The following is an 18,593-nucleotide window of genomic DNA, read 5'->3' as shown; positions in this document are numbered from 1 at the left end:
GGGTATGCAATTAAATATAGTTATTTATTACTGAGATATAATAGAACAGTCCTGCTCTAAACTGAAAGAAAAAACAAAAACCACAACACCAAAGTCATACCGTGTTAAACTGAAAAGGCATAAAAGTTAATCATATTCTCAGATTACTGAGTATATAATATTGACATGTGTGTAGAACTGTGATAATTTGTTTACTATTTCATATTAAGATTTACTAAGGCCTTATTCTGCTGCCCTATCATGGTGTAGAAATGATCCTGCATTCTTAAAAAGACTATGTCAGCAGGGAATGAATTGTTACGAAGTCCCAATGAACAGGAACAGCTTGAAGGATAAATTCAGTGACAGACTCTTTTGACCAAGGACTATCCCTAATTTAAGGGAGATTCTTCACCAGATAAGGTGGGTTTTTTTTTTTTTTTTAACTATTACAACTCATGAAGACCACTTACTAAGGTGTTATACTTGTAGTTTCTTATTAGGAGGTTGTCCATGAATAGGTAAAATCATAGATCCTTGAAATGGTGATGTATATGTCTTATTAAAGCAGCAATAATATAGGACTAGCCTCTACTTATAATAGAAGGGAGAAGATCTAAATGTTATTACTGAGTCCACCAACAGCTTTATGTGTAATTATACCTAGTTATTTTTGTGTCTTTGTCTGAATAAATAAATGATACTAGACATCAATAATTCCAGCATACTGGAGCAAATGTTTCCTGCGTGAATCATCAATAGGAATCAAACACAATTCTTCTTTTAAAACATTTTGAGTTTTGTCTTGGGGGGTAGTGATTGAAATACCCCAGAGATGAAGTAGGGAGAAAGGACATTGAAATCTAATGGTGCACACTTTATAATGACCTACAGTTTTAGTTACTGTAGAAAGTAAATGAGATAATGTTGCCTTCTTGGCTGTCTACATTTACTGACAAAGAAGTTCTTTATGTTTTGGTGTCTCCTGTTCTACAAGTAGATCGCTGTTTCTAGGATGAGATTCAATTAACATTCAACAAGAATTAAGAAAAATCTAATAAACATGGAAATTCAAAACAGAAGTGGGTTGTACAATTATTTTCTATATATCAAAGGCATTGCATGGTTTCTCTGAATGACAAGTTCTATGTCTTTCAAATGATTGAAATTATGTACAATTTATACAACATCTGAGAAACATTTTATAAAAGAAAATAATTTGATTCATGCCAACTTGTTCCATTGTAGCGAAAGTATTAATTTGTTATAGTGGAGATACTCTTCTTTCTTATAACCTGTCAATCTATATTTGAAAATAGTTATATCTTTATAACTAGCATAGGATTTTCTATAACAATGTGTTTTTTTTTAAGCAAAGTTGGTAGTATCTAATTTTTTCAAGTGTTTAATTTTCCATTTAGAATAAACTAACCAGGCCCTGTGCTAGGTGGATTCAAAGATCTATAAGACATGGCTTTCTCAAAACAAAACAAAACAAAACAAAATACCCTGGATGATGGTATAGCTACATAGATTCAGAATTTGTTGAATGGCCAGAGCCAAAGAAAAGCTATTCAATGTCAGCTTGGAAGGTCTTAAGTAAGGTATCTATGTTTGGCTTGTTGCTCTCATTTATTCCAGTGATTTGAATAAAGGAAAAGAGCATGGTTATCAAATCTGAAGGTGACACAAAGTTAATAGGAATAATTACAACATTCAGCAACAGGATTCAAGAGTATTTACTAGGATAATGTGTTGGGGCAAATCTAATTTAAAGGGGATCAGTCAATAAGTATTTGTTAAATGCCTGTGAAACAGGCCACGTAGGTAGCAAGATGGCATAGTGGATAGAGTGCCAGACCTGGAGTCAGAAATAATCATCTTCCCGAATTCAAATCTAGCCTCAGGTATGTACCATCTGTGTGGCCCTGGGCAAGTCATTTAACCTTGTTTGCCTCAGTTTCCTCATCTGAAAATGAGCTAGATAAGGAAATATCAAACCACTCCACTATCTTTGCTAAGAAAATCCCATGTCTGGTCATGAAGAATTGAACATGACTGAAAGAATGCTGAATAAATGGGCCATGCTACCAAGTGCTGTGCATACAAAGAAAAATGGAATGGGGTTATATCATAGGGATAAATGTTATTAAAAAAATAAATTTCACAACTAAGGTGAGACTTGGTTAGACCAGTTTCTAAAAAAAGATTTGGATATTTGGGGGACTAAAAGTCCAATGGTAGTCATTGGTTTGATATGGCCAAAATAGTTAATGAGATCTCAGGCTACTGTTCAGAGTTGGAATGGTGATAGACACACTGTACTTGGCCCTGATCAGAACACATATAGTGTGTTCTGTTCGTTTCTGATTGCCACATTTTACAAAACTAGAGAGTTCTCAGAAGGAAATCAGAAGAATCATGCTATATGTATGTGGATTGGGGTTATTTAACCCAGACAAAACTGAGGGACACAATAGTTATTTTAAAATACTTAAAGGGATATCATGTGGAAGAGAGAATAGAAAACTTCCTAACATAAAACTCTCCAAAAGGCAAATGGTCTACCTTGAGAGGTGGTAGGTTTCCCCCACTAAAGATCTTCAGGCAAAACTTAGCTGACCAATTGCTAGGTATGTTGTAGAGAGTTCTTGTTCGTGTGTAGATTGAACGAAGTTACCTCGGAGGTCCCTTCGAACTCAAATTTTGTTATTCTGTGGTATGTCATTGCTATACATAAGCCAAATGTCACAATATAATTATAACTAAATTCATTTCTACATCCCTGGTTGGCAGTTTTTAACAATTTTGTTTCTATGTATCTCCAGTGCTTAACAAAGTCTAATATGTAAAGTGCTTCACAAATGACTACTGCTTGGTTCTGTATGGTATTTGTTGTTCAGTCCTGACTCTTCATGACCCCATTTGGGGTTTTTCTGGGCAGATAGTGGAATGGGTTGCTATTTCCTTCTCCAGTTCATTTTACAGATTAGGAAACTGAAGCAAACAGGATGAAGTGACTTGTCCAGCATCATACAACTAGTAAGTGTCTGAGACCAGATTTGAACATAGGAAGATGAGTCTTCCTGACTCCATACCCAGCACTGAGCTACCTAGCTGCCCCACAGTATGCAGAGTACTTTTCATATATTTTCTCACTTGATCCTCACCCTTGATAGATGTGTGGTGATTATCATTTTACAGATGAGAAAATAGGCATTAAAAATTAAGTGATTTTTCAAAATATTACACCACTTGAAGGCCTGAGGCCTTCCTGACTCCAACTCCAATACTCTAAAAACAGTTCAACTGAAGCTGGATGGGTTTTATAAATGCTTCTGGATTCAATGTTTATATTTATCTGAGTACATCCAATAATTTCCCATTAGGAATCCTTTATGTATAAAAACCAAGATGTAGCCCATATCTCACATATTTTAAAATGATGCATTAGTTCTTTAATAGGAAAGAACATAGAAAGATGAAAGCCTAATAGTTTCTACCTGACAAGATGACATTTGAAAATTTTCTTGTGAATATGAATTAGTCCAATCTCAGACGTTAAAAAAATTATGTATTTTGAAAATACACTAAATATGTGCAAAACAAATCTATGTGATTAAAGATAAATTTTGTCACTTAACCCTCATTGCCCTTCAAAACAAAAACAAAAACAAATTATGTCCTTTCTTTACAATCTCCTCAATGTTAACTTAGGATATTTTACAGCATAGCAAAAGTACGAGGTTCACCAGTGATTAAAAAAAAAATGTGCATGAAAGTTTGCTGAGTTTTCCCAATAATAACTGAAGAATTTATAAAAATAACAAAAATGCAACAAGGAAAGTCAAGATTCACTCTCATCCATTTTATTGTCTGGGTCTTGCTCTGCAGCATCCTCTTCTTCCTGCTGTTTCTTCCAAAGTTTGGCCATCGCCAGCAGTTTGAGATTGGGCTGGTTTGCAGCATCTTCTGGAAAGATCATAGTACTCTTCCCAGCCAGCATCAGACCCATATTATGCCAGTACTTCTTAACTTTCTCTGGGATGAGTTTATCTACTCTCTTCTTATCAGATTCTGTTCCAAACTTATCTTCAAAATGTTGCTAGTATTTTAACAACATGAATCTTTCTTCCTTCTCTTCAGTTTCTCATAGTTTTGTTAAACAGGCTTCTTCATAAATTTGTCTTCATGTAGTTAAGCTTTCTTCATTTCCTACAGACAGCTCAAATTGAGCAAAACGGATCCATACCCTGACATCTTGTGTTTGTTGTAGTAATTTCCAATAAAGACTTCTTGTTTTTTCAGATTCTTCTTGTTCTATTTCAAAATCAATGTAGGATTTCCAAAGTACCTCTGGCATATCTAAGTGTAGCTAGCTAATAGCCAATGCATGTATTGCCCAGGTTCTCTCAATATCTAGCTTAGCAAATTTGATCCATGATGTGCAAAATTTTCTAGGGCAAATTCCAGGAATTTTTCATATAGTTTCCAGCACTAGTCAAATTCTTGAAGCTGCAGCTCCAATTCAATGTAGACTTTAGACAGTTTGTTTTGGAGACACTTGCCAATAGAAGTTCCTAAAGCTCTTCTGACAAACGGTAGATTTTTTTTTCTTATTTCAAACTGGGCATGCGATAGCCATATTTTGGCAAATGTAAACTTTTTGTGAAGAATCAAATTTACACACACTTGATATACCTATCTGGTCCTCTCTGGATCCTTTGCTTCCAATTCTTCATAAAGTGCATAGTTGATCGAAAGGTAGATATACTGCTTCCACTGCCTTTTCTCTTGAATGGGTGACACATTGGCAATGGCTCTTTCATACAGTGTTTGGTTCCACATCACTTTCCACCAATCACAAATAATGGAACCAAGCATAGTAATTGTGTGGATTAACCTTCACTACTTTATACTGGAATCTCCCCTTGCTTACAGTGATGTCTTCAATGCCTCACCTATCACCAGATTTCTTTTCAAAGATTGTATAATTTTTGAAGAGTTCCTGGGCTTCCTGCTTTGAAATCCTGTCCAGAGCATATTTGTATATCACACCTACCCTTCACATTTTCTTCAAATTTTGCAAAGGCCACATAGACACTTCATCCATATGCTCCAAAGAATTCTATAGCTCTTTTCTATACTTTCCTTGCATGAGCCAAACAGCCAAGTTTTTCTTCAAAGCGAGGATATTTGATCCAGTTCTTAACATCAGGGTGCACCAGGACAAATCTGTGCCAGATCAGTTCAAAGCTGATATAGGAGTGCCAGGCTTGCTCCTTGGATTGCCAGTCCATCCACCAATTGCCAGATATTTCGGGCATGATTTACTTGGTGATTCATTTCCATTTCTGTATATTTTAACCAGTGATGTTTCAATCGTTCACATCTAAGGCACTCTCGTATATGGAACGGGCCCTTTGAATTTCTTCTAGACTATTTTCCCAATGTGTCTATTTTATCCAATTATTAATCACAGTTCAGTTCTTCCTGATACTGTCCTCAAGTCTTTCTTTTCCTTAGTTTATAATCATTTAATTCTTCATCTATGACCTTCTGTTGAGGAGGTGGTGGAAGAAGCTCAAGCTCTCGCTTCCCGTAAAAGCTGTTCTGCTGTGATCTGTATTTCAGCAGGAGCTTTGTTTTTTCACTTTAGCAACTATGAGCATGGGCTGCTTTCCAGCTGCGGTGGAGACTGCCATGTTCGAGTGGACGGGCCCCGACCCCTGCCAATCCTGTTCCAATGCGCAGGTTGCGTCTTATAAGCTCCCTGCAACTGGTCCGACTCGTCTCCGGCCAGCTCAAGACGACCCAGAAAAACACCAAGTCGGGACTGGAAGCGGAACTGTCATCAGCCAGACACGACCCTTCAGCCTTCCCGGCCACTACGGAAAGAATGCCTTAGTAACCATAGTAACCGGCCTTCGGGTGTCTGTCCTGGAATTCGAGAGGGGAGAGCTGTAGCTGGGGTGATCCAAGTAAAAGGGGTTCAGTTCGGTGCACGTATTCTGACCCTCGTATACTCGCCGGGGTTTGGGTGTCAGAAAGAATTTTACATTCCAAGCAATGGCTCTTACACTAAAACCTGGAACAGCGCTCAGCCGACTTCGGGGGAGGGGGAATACACACATAGACTACTACCCCCAGAATGCAAAGCGACGTCGCTCTGAAAATACGTCCTCTTCAGAGCAGAGTCTGGGCCGTGTTGCATCCTGGATCCTGTAGTCTCAGCCCCTTGGGGCCGCATCTGTTTTTACTTTCACATATTTCATATTCGGTCTTATTTGCAGTTCCTTTTGTATGGTATATATAATACAAAGAAAAATAGTCCCTGCCCTCAAAGAACTTACTTTCTAATGGAGGAGACCACATGTGTATAAATAGGCATATAAATAGTCGTAGAGACAATGTGTCTATAGAAGTGAAAAGTTTTTGGTAAGTGCATTTTAAGGCACTTTAAAAGAGTAAGGTATTTCCAAGGCAGAGGTTGGTCGAATGTGGTCTATGTGCTCATCAATCATTTTACAGTTGATTTGGAACCTCTGCAGCACTTCTCCAGAATAGATTACTAATACCAAACAGTTCCTGTCATACTTTCTGGAAATTGCATCTTTAACATGTTTAACAGGTTTGTATGTGATATTTAAGATCATTTATTTTTCTGATATTATCAAAATGCAAAGACACAGGCAATAAGTTAGTGTCCTATTTTGCAAGTAGTATTTTAAGGAAAAATCTGCCAGTTTTTACCAAAGTACAAAAAGTTTGCATAGGGCCCTGCAATGGACAGACTGCATGTCTATTGTCGAAGGACCATCATGGTTAAGTGCCAAGGGCTTTCCACCAGAAGAATTATCCTCAGGACACTACAGTCAGTAATGAACCAAAAGGTTTAAAAACAGGGAGTCAAACCCACTTTTATTAGTGTGTTACATGAGTAGATTGTTATCTGGATAATCTTGTCCTTTAAAAAAAATGTCCTATTTGGAAAAATGTTGGAAGAGCCTTATGCTTCCATATTTAAAGCATCAGAATATTATTTAAATACTATTTAAATTTAAAATTTAAATACTATTTAAGTTTTAAATTTAAATACTATTTAAAACATCAGAATAGAGTAGAAGCTAATAAAACTGACACTGACTTATGCCAATCATGTTGGTCACATAGTGTCTAACAGGAAGTGAATATTGACCCCGAGAAGACAGAAGTGCTTACATGCCCCAAGAATTTTCAAGGGCAGAAGATATTTGAGGATCCAGTGGCTACTACTGACAAATTTTGAAGAACAAAGTCATTCAGGGATTTGACTCATGAGATTGAGAATTACTAAAAGAAGGAAAGAGAAATGGGAGCATTTCAAATCAAAGGTCCAAATCCTTTGTCATTATTTGAAGATCTTTGGGTTGAGACATGTGATCTTCCTCTTAAGGACTTGGTGCTTCACATGTGCAGCAGCAGTGTTGACTTCTTGAGACACAGACAAGTTCTTTGTTTCAGGACTTTGTTCGCCACCCTTGAAGGCTTGGGACTAGCGAAGAAGTTTATTATTTTCCAGTAAGGACCTGTGATGGTGAAACTGGTTATCCCACTCACAAATTGGAGTTCTTGGCTTTGAAGTAAACTGTCATACATAAATTACTAAACTTATTTCTTAGTATAAATGAATAGCAAGCCAGAGAGAGATTCAGGCAAGTGCTATTCATTTGAATTTCCTCAGGCTGAGCTAAAGTAGAGATAAGAAGTGAATATTCATTAGCTGTGAGGGAAGGCAAATGTAAATAGAGATGCCACATCTCATAGGCACCACGTGGCCAAGCCCATCATCATATCATTTGGTAAAGGGGATTTGTGGGTAATGGGTAATACAGTAAAGAGGATTTGTGACAGGAGGTAGTTAGGAAGAAGGAACACCTAGAGAATGAGCCATCAGTGGGAGCAAATGTCACACTCTACCAAATTCTCTCTTCTCAGGTCAATCATGGATGATTGAAAACCTACAGAAAATGACATAAAGAGAAAGGATCATGGCACCTAGGGACAAAAGTCCAGTTTCCTAGAGGGCACCCTGATGCAAAAGACAGAGCTTCCCAACCAAGGATTGTACTGAACCATAACCAATCCTACACAAAGTCCAAGAAAGTATTATGTAGAAGGGGAGTAGAACATAAGCCATATCTGGTTCACTCAGTAAGCATCGACCTACCCAACCACAAACTAAAAGGCTTCCATGGTAGCCAGGGCATTATAGGTCAAATAATTCTCAATGTATGGCTTTCCTATCAGGATCCATTCTGATCACATTTGAGAGTTTGCGCACAAGGCACTCATGGATGGATTCAGTTTGGCAGGAATCAAAGTCTGGAGCTTATACTCTGCCATCCTCAAGGAGCCCCACAACCAGAATGTTTGAATTGTACATTAGTGATTGGTTGGGGACCCCCAAGGCCTGACCAGAAGGTCAGGCCCTGTGGAAACAACACCTGTCCTTTTAAGTACCTGTCTCAGTACCTGGTTTTACTTTATACATCTCGAGGTTGCCATGGTTGTCATGGCTGCCAATTGATTTATACGCTACAGCTTTAGAAGTCCATCACTTCTGATTTCCAGTTCTACCATTCTGTGATGTGGTTCTCTTTGTGGAATTGCTTGTGAAAACCTCATGCTTTCTGTCTTTTTATGCCTCTTCTCCTCATGTATTCCACTTGGGTGGCTGATGACAAAAAGGCAAGAATGATTAAATCAGTTCAGACAGATGATGTCAGACACAGAAAACTTTACTTACAGAATGTGTATTCCTCTTTTGTAAACTTCTTTCTAAACACCACTGGAAATAGAAAGACCCTTGCCTGTAATCAATCGCTTCAACTGAAGATGCTTGTGTTCTTCTCTCCCTATTATTTAAGCTTTATCGCACTCTCTAGAAATGCCAAAAAAATTTACAGAGTTGTCTCAGCCCAACAAACAGAATTCTTCTACTTCCTGGGGCTGTCACTGCTGACTGTTCCCATAATACTGCTCAGGGGAAATTGGGTTATTGTACCCTAACATCCATGGTAATTCTCCTGATGAGTTGCCAGGAGGCAATGTCAAAGGGGCCAAATACTTCCACTGAAGCTATTCTCACAGGGGGATCTGTCCTCCTTATTGTCAAGCTGGCAAGTTTTTTTTTCCCCTTTCCTTTGGGTACTAAGGAGGACAGAGGAGGGAAAAAAAAAAACCAATTAGCCTTTCTCTGGTCTACTCTGTAATACTCTTTCTAAAGGAATAGGTTCTGTAAAGACATTCTTTGAATAAATGAATTGTTTTTTTTTCTTAAATAACTGTGCTAAATGCTTTACACTAATTTGACCTTTCCCCTCCATGATTTTGGAGGTAACTTGAGTAAAAATGAGCAGTATCCTATTTCAGAGGTGTCAGTGTGGACCCTTCAACCAGCTACAATACTGGGACCAGATTATAATGTAATTGGTAAATGCTTTAAAAATAAATAAAAACACAATCGAACATAGTAAATCAAACATAGCAATGTGTTTTTCTAAGTTAATATGTGGCTGCAGGGATCCTTATATATGGTTTAGGGGCCCCTGTTTTTATTTGATTTTGACACCACAGTCCTATAGGATTTTTGGCAAGAGTCTAGAAACCAGCAAAAGGTTCCCTCAAGCCAAGGATCAGGCGTCAAGTAGCAAATAGGTAGGAAGGATGTTTACAGGCCCATTGGCAGTTCAGGAATGTCAGGATCAAGACACAAGACACACAAATGTGATCAAAGGGCAGGCTGATCAAAAGATGTGATCAAAGGTCTGAAAAATTACAAAACCAAAATGGGGTTGATCCCAAAGTGTATCTAAAAGACACCCTTGACTCATTTATTGTGAAGATCATGTTTCTACTCTCCTTAAGCCTTTGATCTTCTGCTAGCACTGTGGCTGCTAGTTTGGTGGCACAGTGGATAGAGCACCAGCCCTGGAGTCAGTAGAACCTGAATTCAAATTCGGTCTCAGACACTTGACACTAGCTGTGTGACCCTGGGAAAGTCACTTAACCTTCATTGCCCCACCAAAAAAAAAAACCTGTTGTTTATAATATAAAAAACTAAAGTAAACCCACCTATTGCTATATCCATATCTCACAGTGCATACGACATTCTGCCCTCATGATTGATCCCCCATCTTTTTTTTTTTTTTGCAGGGTAATGAAGGTTAAGTGACTTGCCCAGGGTCACACAGCTAGTAAGTGTCAAGTGTCTGAGGCTGGATTCGAACTCAGGTCCTCCTGAACTGGGCCGGTGCTTTAACCACTGCACCACCAATCTGCCCCAATCATGAATGGCCTCATATTAAGGAGAAGAGGTATATCATTCATACCCCCTACATTAGACATTAGGGGAAAGCCTCTTGCCAGCACCTGTTGAGATTGGTGTTAGGACTAAGTGTGGCTCTTCTGGGTCATTGAATAGCTTACAGAAGATGTACTTAGTCTTAAAACAAGACATGCAACAAGGATATGGTGGTATTTGATTTAAGTAAATGCAACCTACAACATTTCCATGTGTCTGTTTAGTAGTGCAAGGTATGGTGAGTCATGCAACCACCGAATTGGAAGGGCACCAACTCTGTAGAGAGGAGGGAGCCACTGTTTATGCCCCTAAGTGACTGAGAAGTCACATGAACACAGGAAGCCACCAGAAACCTACATCAGAGTAAGTATAACTGGAGCCTTGCCCCACCCCCAGGAACAATGAAAATCCCCAAAGTGCATGTATGAAGGGGTAAAGTATTGGTCTTATTGCATCAGGGTAGTCACAACCATCGCATTCCCAATCTACTTTTCCTGACCTGGTTCCAAACTAGATTGGTGATATTTCCAACTGTACTATCAGTTTCCCTTACAACGGAATCATTCCCATTTTTGTCCAGAATATATAACTGGTCCCTGGACACATACCAATGGACCACCTGGTCTATTTCAAATGGGATCTATTAGACTTCCAGGCCACCATCCATACATTCCATGAGACTGTGCAGGAAATTAATGGAGTTGCAACTGTGGAAGTGATGGTTTCCATTAGTCACGGAGACCATTGGAGGTTAGATTGATGCTGTGGTTACTGTGGGTTAGGAAGAGTTTCATCCTGGAATTTTTCCCTCCTCCTGATGGTCCATCTTCTCCATTGCCCCATTCCATGTTTAATTTGGCTCTTGTAGAACACATATTTTTCCATGAGAAATTGTTTCCCCCTGTGGACCCTTAGTACCACTTAAGGCTATGAACAGTGCTCTATGGAATTTCATCATATTTTATTTATTATTAGGCCAATTAGGAACGATAGTTTTAAAATTCTGATTGCCCCACATTTCTGGGATTCTTGGGGGATGATCTTGGATACTCTAGTTCTTTAGGTTAGCTTTGTATCTGTAACTGCTGTTAAGGGCTAAAATTCTAGCTAGTCTGTCTAAAATATCTAATGAGTGGTCGCCAATAAATTATAAGCTTTAGCAAGAATTAGAGTTTTAAGCATTTATTAAGGAGAATAAGAATTTGGTAAAGAGAGAGAAAGGCCTAGATTCCTATCTATTAAAGGGAGAGCACATTTCTCGCTCCGCTCTCCACCAGAGTCCAGAGGAAAAAGCGTGAGACCGAGAGCGAGCGCCAGTCTCTTCCTTCCTCCTCCCACTAGTTCACGTCACTTCCTGATTCCTGGTCTTGCCCTCAAAGACCTTCGCTTCATGGGCAGAACTCTTCTACAGTAACTCTCCAGCAGGTGGCGTCATTCTAATCGTTACACTGCAATATATCATAAGGAGATGTTTGTGAAATCCCACCTATTCTGGGATACAGAATAATTTTTAAAAGTTTGTAATTAAATGATGTGCTAGATTTCAATGAAAGATTAGTACAAATAAATATCCTTTTTTCCATCCAAGATCACAGACCCCCCCCCCCCCCATGAAATTTATCCACTGAAACCTTGGGGGTCTATGCATACCAAGTTAAGAACTCTTGGTTTTTGTTTGTTTGTTTGCAGGGCAATGAGGGTTAAGTGATTTGCCCAGGGTCACAAAGCTAGTAAGTGTCAAGTGTCTGAGGACATATTTGAACTCATATCCTCCTTGAATCCAGGGCTGGTGCTTTATCCACTGTGCCACCTAGCTGTCCCCAGAATTCTTGTTATAGGTGGTTAAGTCCTTCCTTCAGATACTCTTGTTTGCAGACATTACACTTATCCCTTTCACATCGCAGGGCTTAGGGACAGGGCACCCCTACAATCTGGAAAATCCACCTAAAGTTTTTTGATCCTCCTTTTGTACCATAGAAGATGTCTGAATTATTATGATATTGAAAGATAAAATATGTTGATAATATACAACTATACATATATTTTATACATTTCTGAGTTTCTAAACCTTTTCTTTGTCATGGGCTGGCCTTCATGTGTTGTCTGCGGTTTCTGCAAAACTCTCCCAAAATTCCCATATAATTTCTTATGCTGACCGGAGTATATCCAAACTGTGATGGGGAAAGTCTTGATGTGGAAGGGATAACTGTATTGTGTTGATTGTTGGATCCAGTGAACAGATCATTGGACTTGGAGTTAGGAGACCTGAGCTTGGGCAAGTGACAACTCAGTGTCCTCATCTGCAAAATGGAGACACTCATACTTAAACACCTAGCTTACAGGGTTTTTGTGAGCAAAACTTTTCCTAAAACCGTAAAACATGATACAAATCCAAACTATTATTATTCCACCAATTAAATGAATTAAATTATGTATTTTCAAGTGCCCATTATGGCTAAGGCAGGATATAAAGACAAAAACAGAGCTATTCCTGGTCGAAAGAACGTATAGGCTACCTGTGGACATAGTTCTTCACGGACTTTGATAATGTTTTGTCCTTCTTGTTTGTTTGTTTGTTTTTTAGCAAGGCAATTGGGGTTAAGTGACTTGACCAGGGTCACACAGCTAGTAAGTGTTAAGTGTCTGAGGCCGGATTTGAACTCAGGTACTCCTGACTCCAGGGCCGGTGCTCTATCCACTGCGCCACCTGGCTGCCCCAATGTTTCCCCCTTCTTGTAGAGTATTCAATCTCACTTTAAAGATTTTGACTTATTAAAATTCTTCCTTTTGATTCAAAATAAGTGACCAACTACGTTTACTTAGTAGTTTCTTTAGTTCGAGCACATTTCACATATAAAATAATTTTAAAACATGAGTTTATTTTCTTGAACCTAGATAAAAGTGCTAAAAAAGGGTGTGTTAACAGCTGCAAGGATGACTATTAGGAGAAATTAAAATCTGAACCTTTCCTACCATTACTAACTTATTCCCTATATATTTCTATGGAAATAATATTTATGGCTGAATATTTAACTATACCTGACATCATATTTAACTATAAATATTTAACTATACTGACATCACTGTGGCATATCTGGCTCTTTTTACCCATGAATGGATACCATAAAAATTCAATATATTTTTATGTAATATGCTGTTGTTGTTCAGTCATATTCCCATTTGGAGTTTTCTGGGCAATGATACTGGAGTGGTTTACCATTTCCTTCTCCAGCTCATTTTACAGATGAGGAACTGAGGTAAATGGGGTTAAATGACTTGCCCTGGGTCACATAGCTAGTAAGTGTCTGAGGCTAGATTTAAATTCATGAAGATAAGTCTTCCTGATTTCAAGCACAGTGCTTTATCCTCTGTGCCACCTAGCTGCACAGAGTAGCTGGGGGGAGGGGGGGGTAGCCCCCCCACACACACACAAGAAAAAATTAAATAGAACAAATTAAAGAACAAATAATTTTCTGGCCTGATTTGTAACACAAATCCTAGATGGTATTAAAATGCTAAATAGACAATCAAAAGAACCTCAAAAACTACCAATCTGAATGCTTTCTCTTTCGTTTAAAATCTTATAAGGGGGCAGCTAGGTGGCGCAGTGTATAAAGCACCAGCCCTGGATTCAGGAGGACCTGAGTTCAAATGTGACCTCAGACACTTGACACCTACTAGCTATGTGACCCTGGGCAAGTCACTTAACCCTTGTTGCCCTGCCCCCCCTCCAAAAAAAAACAACAAAAAAAAAAGATAAAATTTTGTAAGGATGATTTACATACATGTCAAGGGTATCTTTGATGAAAATACTGACAGGGAACAGGCAGGATTTCACAAATGTCTCTTTATGATAAATTACATTGTTACAACCACATAACTAACTTAAAAATCCAGAGTATCCAAGATGACCTACCCCACCCTCCACCAAAAAAAAAAAAAAAAAAGAAAGAAAGAAAGCACATTTGACTCAGGAGAACAAAATACCCTAAAGGCTCTCCTTTGATAAGAAATCTCCTTCACGTTTTAACAACCCTGGGAGGTAGGTGCTATTATTATCCCACTTTACAAATGAGAATACTGAGGCAGACTGGTTAAGTGACTTGATCAGGGTCACACACCTAGTAAGTGTCTGAAGTTGGATTTGAACTTTATCCACTGTTCTTGCCTAGTGGATAGTATGATGGATTCAAAGTCAGAAAAACATGGTTTTGATCTTGTTAATATGAATGTATAGATCACCTGGATTTGATGGAGTTTCCTTATTATTCAAATGGATTTTATGAGACCCTGGATTAATAGGAGCAAAATGCCCTTTGCCCCGAGACTTCAAACTGAAACCTAGCAGTCCCCATTTACTTTCCTCAAGAGAATAAACAAATTTAAATGCCCCTTTGAAATTCTTATTCACTCTCTTCTTTTTCCCAAGAAAGTGAATAGATCTTATTGTTCTGATCAGCTATCTAGACCTCCTAGTTTTTGATAATACTCCTCCTGACTCTACACAATCTAACCATAGCATCTGCTTTAAATTGAGCTGTTAAATTTGTATTGTTTGTATTGTTTAACTGATTTACATTTGTAGTATTTGCTTTGGGTTGATTTGTATCATGCCAATGAAGTTATTCTGTAACCCCTGAGCCAAGAAACCTTAAAAACCCATACAAAGAAGGGGAGCTCTGAGCTCCCTTCTGAGGAGGGGGGGTCTCCAGCATGATTGTGCTATATTTCTCCTTAGGACAAAAAAGAAATTGTATTATGGTGGGGTTTTTGTTTGTTTGTTTTCTGTCTCTGATCTAGTTTTGGTAGATATATGTTTTCGGGGGCAGCTAGGTGGCACAGTGGATAAAGCACTGGCCCTGGATTCAGGAGGACCTAAGTTCAAATGTGACCTCAGACATTTGACATTTACTAGCTGTGTGACCCTGGGCAAGTTACTTAATCCTCATTGCCCTGAAAAATTAAAAGAAAAAAAAGAAAGATTTATGTTTTCTCTGATCTGGGCTTTTGTAGGAGGACAGGTATGGAAACAAATTGTAGGAGATATTAGATATTATAATTTCTCTGATCTGTTTATTAATTTTCATAGGAGAGATTAAAGATTAATTTCTCTGATCTGTTTGTAGGAGACAGGCAGATACAAAAACTATATTTTAATATTTAATAATCTCAACTTCTGATACCATCTGCGTGACTACAAGCAAGTCACTTAATTTTTCTGAGTCTCAATTTCCTTATCTATAAAATGGGAATAAAAATAACTAGTACCCACTTCACAGGGTCATTGTAAGGATTAAGAAATAATTTATTTTGAAATGCTTTGCAAACATCAGCTACTTGTTATGAAAAGAGGTTACTTCTGGCTTTTTGGGAGGAGGGATATATTTGAAAATCAAAGCGATATAAGAGAAAAACAAAACATATAAATTAAAAATAAAACAATTAAAGAATTAAATGAAAGAAAAGAGGATACTGAGTATAGATATAAACTGCAAGAAATGAAAGAGATTGTTTATAATTAGCAAATTAGTTTAGTGAGTGTAGACAGACATAAATTCAGGGAGGGGGGAAGCAAAAAAGAAAACACTTTTGGGAACTGAATTATATAGACTATCTTCATTGGTAATTGTTTAGTCATGTCCAATTCTTTTTGACCCCATTTAGGGTTTTCTTGGCAAAGATACTGGAATGGATTGTCATTTCCTTCTCCAGCTCATGTTACAGATGAGAAAACTGAGGCAAACAGGATTAAATGACTTTCCCAGGGTTACACAGCTAGTAAGTGTCAGATGCTGGATTTGAACTGTTAATGTATAAATCACCTGGACTTGATGGAGCTGATTTATTATCCAAAAGAATCTTTATGAAACCTTGGATTAATGAGATTAAAATGCTCTCCAGCAGGACAGCTAGGTGGCTCAGTGGATAGAGCACTGGCCCTGGAGTCAGGAATACCTGAGTTCAAATCCGGCCTCAGACACTTAACACTTACTAGCTGTGTGACCCTGGGCAAGTCACTTAACCCCAATTGCCTCACTAAAAAAAAAAAACAAAATTAAAATGCCCTCCAGCTCAACTCCAAACTGAACCCAGACAATGTGCTAGTGGGTGTCAGGAAAACCCCAGAGTCATTTGGGTGCTATCAGTTGTCTCTCCAAATGTTTGGCAAAGCAAATAAGTCCCTATCTACTTATCTCCTTCCCTAGAATAATAAGTAGATTTTATGGCTCACTCAGGAACACCTTCATCTGTTGGAACCATCCTTGCAAAAGCATCTAGGCATCCTTGTCCTTGACAAACCCCTTTTTGAATCACATTAAGTTGAACTATTAAACTGATTGGTATTTCCTACATTCTTGTTATAACTGAAATTGTTAAACTGTTTTGTATTACATCCATTCTTGTTATAGTGTTTACTTTTAGGTTGATTTGTATCATGCTAATGAAACTGATAACACCCATAACCAGTGAGCAAAGAAACTTTATATACCCTCAGAAAGAGGGAGTCATTGAGCTCCTTCTTTGGAAGGGGTCTCCACATGATTCATGCTTGCTTGTTCTGGGGACAAATAAACTGGTACTGTGTTTTTCCTGTAGGAGATGTTATGAAAATAATAATTTCTCTGATCTGTTTATATTTGTAGGAGACAGGTATAAAAACAAAAATTTGATTACAGAGAACTTAAGAAGATAAGTCTTCCTGACTCCAGGCCCAGCACTCTATCCTCCACTGTGCCATCTAGCTGACCATTCAGTGAAAAAACACACCTAATAATATTTTGTTTGTTTCTTTGTTTTTATGGGGCAATGAGGGTCACACAGTTAGTAAGTGTCATGTGTAAAATGTCTAGTGTCTGAGGCTGGATTTGAAATCAGGTCTTCCTGAATCCAGGGCCGATGCTTTATCCACTGCACCACCTAGCTGCCCCGCTAATAATTGTTAATATACTTCTGTCTTTTGGGGTGGTACAGCCTAACAACTACTTTCAATAGAATAAAGCAAGAGGTGGGCTCAAGGAGGGTAGTTAGAAGAAAAGGAAAAAAGGAGAAATGATCTCTAGAAATAGTCCTTTCATTAACCAAAATGAAGAGAAAGTATCAGTGACAGAGAAAATGGAATGAATATAGGCAACTTGGTGTATCTCAACATAAATTCAACTTCTAATTTTCTAGGAAGATAAGGCCATGTAGACAAAACTTTCATATTTACCTACATCCCCACTCAACACATTTCTACTACTCTATCTGTCCTCTCTGCTTGTGCACTTAATTTTTTTCTTTTCTGAATTTCCCCAATTTAGCATCATCAGTCTATCCCTCTCTACTAGCTCCCTCCTAACCCTTTTACTTTCAAATAAATGCAAGTTTCCCTATACTTGGGAACAATCAAAAAAGAAAATAACGTCTCTATTACCCTGACGACTCATCTAGCTAATATCTTATTTCTTGCTCCAGGGACATGAAGGAGTGGTCTCCAAGGGTTGTTTCATTTACTGACCATCCATTCTTTAGTGTCTAACATCTGGTTACAAACCCTCAATATCTGCTTCTAAAAATGACTTTCTGATTATCAGAGTCTTTTCCTCATTTTCATTCTTTTTTATTCATACATTTATTTGTTTGCTTGTTTATTTATTTGTAAATTTTATTTTCTTGCACCAAATGACCCTATTGACCACCCTAGGCTTAAAGTTCCTTCTTCTCCTATAGTTGATGACACCACATTCCACTGGTTTCCCTTCTATCTCTCTTTCTTCTCCTGTTTCCTACATTGTAATCTCTTCTTCCTTCCTGAAAATTAAGTACTCAGAATGATCCTATCACTTGAGATATAGAGACATAGAGAATATAGAGACACAGTGATATAGAGAGTGAGGAGCCCAAGCTTCAAAGTCCAACTCTTTTTTAGCTCTGTTTTCTCTACCAAGGAGAATGACCCTCAGACTAGAAAGGATGGGGAAATGGTTAAAAGGGAATTTAAGTTTCAACTGGGAAGGATTGAACAGAATGGAAACTTGAGATTAGGGACCAGATAAGAAGCCTCTTGCTACCCTCAAGGATTCTAAATCACCATGGCCAAACCATATCTTAGACTACTCATAGAAGTGGTAGATGTGATTTCTAAGAACCATGTTGTGATCCAGAACTCTGGATATACATTCACACTATAACACACACATCCAAAATACAAACATTGTATATAGCATGTGTAATATATACATGCATATTATGCATTACTCAATGTCTATTATGTATAACATAAATGTTT

The 18,593-nt window shown here is 38.1% G+C and overlaps 1 pseudogene; it reads right to left on the bottom strand.

The window, feature by feature from the left end:
- Positions 1-3,629: 3,629 nt before the first annotated feature.
- On the bottom strand, positions 3,630-5,865 carry LOC122750414 (annotated as a pseudogene).
- Between the last annotated feature and the right edge of the window lie 12,728 nt (positions 5,866-18,593).

This window comes from Dromiciops gliroides, chromosome 3 (genome assembly GCF_019393635.1).
Source record: "Dromiciops gliroides isolate mDroGli1 chromosome 3, mDroGli1.pri, whole genome shotgun sequence".
NCBI classification, from domain to species: domain Eukaryota; kingdom Metazoa; phylum Chordata; class Mammalia; order Microbiotheria; family Microbiotheriidae; genus Dromiciops; species Dromiciops gliroides.
The sequence above is the reverse complement of the archived record's forward strand: the minus strand, read 5'-3'. Positions and strand labels throughout refer to the sequence as shown.